Genomic DNA, 6,000 nt, shown 5'->3' with positions numbered 1-6,000 from the left:
TGAAGAGGGCGACGTACACACACGCACAGACTTGGTGTCCTGCTTCAAGGAGGGTATTGACATACACCGCATAGTTTAGGATTGTGAGGTAACTCTAGTGGTGTGCAGGGTCTCTGAGGTGAATTGGGGAACTGGCACAGGGGATCATATTTCTAGTGGGGGGGGGGATACTCTACTGACTGTAGGCGAGAGGCGCAGGGAGAGGGGTTTCCCCTTGGTAGAATCCCTGGTAAGTCAGTATGGAGACCACCCAGAAGAGTATGGATTAAGTGACAGCAGCAGTCAGACACTGTCTCAGCAGTCTTGCAAGGGTGATGTAGGGTACTTTTCTGAGGCACTGGAGGGTTGGGTGAAGGGTAGTAAGGTTAACACATGTGAGGGGCTGCGTAATTTAGATGCTGGATAGCATATGTTCAGTCCCTGTTTTCAAGAGCTATGCCAACAACCTTTGGAGTGTGAGTTCTCTGACCCCAGGGAGCTTTCACTTGAGGCAGACCTTATGGTGGATTCCAGAGAGTCTGAAGAAGCTTTTGGAAGTGATCCAGAAGATGGTGGCTCCGGATTTTCCCAACCAGATGAGGTGGGGGAGGTTGGCAGTGATAGGTCCCAGACTAGTGGGATGGGTGAGGGGCCCCATGTCCTGTCTCTGAGTAGAGGGAGTGGGGTTGGGCTGAGTCCTAAGGTGCCTGACATCCAGCACCATGGCCTGGTTGGTTCCATGTGTGAACACCAGGATTGGGCCCTAATCTGTACCAGGAGGCCATCCCTGTGGGAAATCCCATAGGGTTAGGGGAGCTGGAGTGGTGGCTGTGAACCGCATGGCATCTGGCAGCATCACTCCAGGTGGGAGGGTAAAGACGTCCAGAGAAGGGTTTGAAGGAGGCAGACAGTCACCTGTGGGAAGACCAGTGGGTCAGGGGTTGCTAGCTCTGAGATTAACCTCTTGAGTGCCCATGACGAGCTGGTCTCGTCATGGGCCGCGGTTGCGCTGTGCCCATGACGAGACCAGCTCGTCATAAACCCCGCCCGCTAAGGAAACGCCCGGCACAGGGCGGGGAAAGGGGCGGGCACTCAAGGGGTTAAAGAACCCCAGGACTGACCCTGATGAGGCTACCTCTGTCCTGTGGGGGTCTCCATGCACTGTCGGAGGGATAGGAGGCTGGGGACCTGAGCAAGGCAGACTCTGACGCAGGTGTTTCCCTTGGGGGATGGTTCTGCTACTCCGGAAGTCCTGACTTGCCAGGCCCAGGTCCAGCCTCTAGGTACAGACCCTGGGTTGGAGGGCCAGGTTCAGTGTGTCCCCCTGACCTGGGGGAAGGGGTGACTGCTAGCAGTGTCCCTACCATTTTGCCTTCTGGGGGTACTGCGTTGGGTGGGAGTGTGCAAAGCCCCGGGGGAGAGCAGGGGGAGGTAAGCCTTGCCCCTGACTCCGGTGCAGCCTAAGGGTACAGACCTTAGGCTGGGAAACCAGTTGCAGGATAGCACCCCAGAACTAGTAGGAGAATTGTGCAGGGTCGCTGGTTCAGTTGCCATGACAGTTCCAGAACCTGAGAATACATCTCCACAGTGGAGGGTACAGGACCCCAGGAGAGATGACTGGGTTTAGGAGAGCCCACCCCAGTCTCCTGGTCAGCTTCAGGGTACAGAACCTGAGCTGAGTAACCAGTTGCAGGATAGCACCCCATAAGGGGTGGGGAAACTGTGCAGGACCCTTGTCACAGGTGCCCTGACAGTTCTGGGGTGTAGGGGTACTTCTCCACAGAGGAGGGTACACGACCCTGGCGGGGAGGACAGTGTCTGGGAGAGCCCACCCCTGACTCTTGGCCAGCTGATGGTTACAGACCCTGGGCTGATATGCCAGTGTCAAGTTGCCATCCTTGAGCTGGCAGGAGGGAGAGTGGACCAAAGGTGACAAGCACCTGAGGCTACTACCACCCACTCCCAGATGCCCCAGAGGTTAGAGATCCCTGAGAGGCTGGCGGCCTGGCTCTCCTCATGGACAGCTGTCGGTGGCTTGCTGTCCTGGTGGACAGCGTTGCCTATAGGGAGGGAACAGGAGTCACACCCCAGGAGTGGACTGGGCCACACCACTGTGTTGGCCATAGTGGTACTGTCCGCTTGCTGGGACACACCTGTGAGCAAGCTAAGGTTAGTTGCTGCACAGATGGGGACCGCAGGTGAGGAGAAGGCTGCCCCAAGAGCCCTGAAAGTATGAACTGGCATAGAGCCATAACATGCCCCCACTGCTGGGGCCAGGTCTGTGTTCCATCGCCCCAAGCAAGGAAGTCCCTCAAGGGATTTATTAGTCTACCCTGGCTTTAGGCTGGGAGGGGATTGTGTTAGACTTGGCCCTTTTAGCGGGTTTCCCCCCAGACTTTTTACTTTTTGACCTCCTGTTTTTGACCTATTTTTCATTGGTGTTTGAACTCTGGACACTTTACCACTGCCAATCAGTGCTGAAGTGCATATACTCTCCATGTAAATTGTGTTTATGGATTGGTGTTTCTATAATCGGTTAATCTGATTTACTACTAAGTCCCTTGTACAGTGCACTGTGTGCGCCTAGACCCTGTAAATCAAATGCTACTAGTGGACCTGCAGCACAGGCTGCGCCGCTCACACAAGTAGCTTTTCAAAGGTGTCTCAGACCTGCCGCTGCAGTGTCTGCGTGCAGTTTTTAACTACCCTGTCGACCTGGCAAGTGCACCCACTTGCCAGTCTCTTCCTTTTCCTTCCCTTTTCTTACCTCTAAGTCATCCCTAAGGTAGGCCCGAGGTAGCCCTATGGGCAGGGCGCATGGTGTTTAAAAGGTAGGCCATGTAGTGGTGTATTTTCACAACAGTAAAATACTCTGTATTTCGTTTTCACTGTTGACAGGTGTTGTAATCCGATGTTGCGGAACCTTGCCCACAACTTTACAACCGGCTATCTCTCCCGTAGGTTAACATGGGAGCTGCTTGATAACACTTTACAAATGTAGCTATACAGTGGGAGCTGATAGAAAAATGTGAGTTTAGTATGCCTTAATTCAGGATTTAAAAATACATCTTTTAGTAAAAATAATTTTTATATTGTGTGTTTACAAAATACCACTTTTAGAAAATGGCTATTTTCTTGCCTAACCATCTGTGTGCCTCTGCCTGTTTGTGTATTGCTGTCTGGGTTTTAGACTGTCTGTGTAGTCACACTAGACGGACACAAAGTGGGGTGGGGGGGGGTGAGGTGCCCCCTGCCCTTCCTGAATGGACTATGGCTAACTCTCACAAAGTGGTCTCCACCTCCTGGGATAAACCTGGCCTTAGCCAGCCAGAACTGGTTTATGTGTGCCAGAGGAACTTTGTTTGTACCGACTTCAAAGGTAAATGTGGTATAAATATTGGGGCCCTGACCCTGGAACTTTAGATTACTGCTGGACTAAGGAACCTGCCAGGAAGAAGAGCTGGAAGAGCTGCCAGGAGAGGTACAGCCCCTTTGCTGTTGTTGCTTTGTTGGGTTGGCCTGCAGTTGCTACTTCTGTCTTGGGTATTGAAAGGACTGGACTGTTCTTTCTGTATACTAAGTATCTCCAAGGGCTTGATGTTCAGCTTGCCCCCTGTTCAAACACTCTCAGGAACAGCAAAGACTTTGCCTTCCTCTGGGTACTGCCTCTGGAACTGTGTGTTTAAGTTGCCGCGTCAACAAGATCATTGGCAGTTCCATGACCTGCAGGCACCATTGGGGCACCGCTCCATTTCGCACCCCAGACCTGGTTTCACCGACGCCGTATGATGAACACAATAAAGCCACTGCCTGGACTGCGACCTGAGACCCCACACGCTGCACCACTCCGCTTCACACCACAGTCTTGATGCCCGCCACAACCAGCTTGCACCACCACGGTCAGCTGGAATACAAAGGTACTGTGTTGAGGGTCTTCCGACACTGCAGCTAGCCCACAGTGCCGCATTCTGCCGGATCCATTGGATTTTAGTGTTAACGAAACCGCAATTGCCCCATATGGAGCGATTAACTTCAACAAACTAAATAAAAAGCCTATTTTTGCATTATTTATACTTTGAAGAACTGTTTGTTGGATTTGTATCATAAGCCTGACTGTGCCAGAAAGCACTGGAACCACCCTTAATTCCACCCCAATCCAAGCAAGGGCAATCTCATCTAAATAACTGTTTAACTTTACTACTCATAAATGCCCTTTGTGAATACCAAACGTCGTAAAGTTAGACTTCCCTCTCAGTTTACCTTCGTGAATGGAGCCCAGTGTTTCCTGGATTCTACCTCTAGTTCTATGGTTTCAGAGCCCAGTATTATCTCCCGCAAATTTGCCTCACTGGAATGGATCCCTGTAAGTATAGGTCCCATGCTTACCATAATAATATATCTGCCTGAGCCCCCGCCCATGAACCACTAAGCAGTGACATGACTATATTTAACATATTTCGTACCAGTCTCCTAGTGCATGGTTGCACACAAGGATTTGCTAAAACTGCTGAGTGGTACATCAATCATGACTTATCAATACAACACTTTTTAGTTGATATAATTTGGGGCTGGGCCCACTTTACACGTGCTGGCAAGTGATTTTCTAGAAGACCAGTTTACTTTTCATGTTTGGTGAGTCATGATTGTGGTCACAATTCTGGTCTAACTTTGAATTTAAAATGGTTTTGAATATTACACATTGTATGTCTTTCTTCGACGTTGTCTTTTTTAGTTTTGAAAAAATCCCAGGCCTGTGAGACATCCAGGTGGCAAGACACGTGTTGGCTGAGCTCTGAAGTCACGTCGGGGGCTTTGTGTTTACAACAGGATTTGAAAACTAATCAACAAGACCCAAATGTTTTGGAAATTTATTTTTATCCAATAATTGAACCTCAATTGTGATATCTCTAAACCTAGTGTTTTCACTTTATATTTCTGAGCAATTCATTTGGACAGTTTAATACAACACCTGCTCTAACTATCATTCTTTTCTGAGTATCAAGCCCCCCCACAGAGTTATCAGGACATGATGGCGATGGCAGTTAAATGTAGATTGTACTTTAAAAGGGCACTTTTGAACAAGATAGGCTGATTTTGCGCTACTATGAATAGACCAATGGGTCACACCATTTTTCCTAGTAAGGGGAAAAAGAGGTTGGCTCAGTATCTCTATGAAATGTGTTGATGAAGTGCTGAAGATATTTCTGATTAATAATTCTTTTTTTTGTGACATTAATATTTTGCACTAAAAATGAAAATGTTGAACTTTACCACACCATGTTTTTTTCTAGCATTGGCCAAACAAGACCTAAACTAGGCCAGAGTCCTGCTTGTATTTTTAAGCATCCATGTTTTCATCTCATGTTGTCTTCACACTCAGCAGAATTTGCACAAGTCACTCAATCAATCAAATAGCATTTTTAAAGTGCAAAACTGTCACCCAAAGGGGTATCTGGGTGTTGTGTCTCCATCGAAAAGCCAGGTCTTAAGTCTCTTTCTGAAGGCTGTCAGCGCGGGGCTTGTACGGAGCTGGAGGGGAATGTCGTTCCAGGTCTTGGTGGCGATGTAGGAGAAGGAGCGGCCAGCGCTGCAACGGATGTGGATGGTGTGCGCGAGGATGTAAGAGGAGGAGCACATGTGTCTAGCGGGTTGGTGGAAGTTCAGTCGATGGTTGAGGTAGGTTGGTCTTAGGTTGTGGAGGGCTTTGTAGGTGTGCGTGAGGATCATGAACTGGCATATTTTCTGAATCAGGAGCCGGTGGAGGTCTTGCAGGTAGGGGGTGATGTGGGTTAGTTTGGGGAGGTCCAGGATGAGTCTGGCAGCAGCGTTCTGTATGGTCTGGATTCTTTTGGGAGGAGTGAAATGCGTTTGTGACATGTTCTTGGTGATTTCAGAGGACTCCTTCGAATAAACTGGAAATTGTTCAACGCCTTTTCCTGCCCGTTTTCAGTGGTCCATTCATATAATGAGTCATGTTTAGAGTGAACTAGATTTTTAACTGTCATGTTGGATGACAATAGG

Source organism: Triturus cristatus, chromosome 7 (genome assembly GCF_964204655.1).
Source record: "Triturus cristatus chromosome 7, aTriCri1.1, whole genome shotgun sequence".
Taxonomy (NCBI): Eukaryota; Metazoa; Chordata; class Amphibia; order Caudata; family Salamandridae; genus Triturus; species Triturus cristatus.
This window is presented reverse-complemented; position numbering follows the sequence as displayed.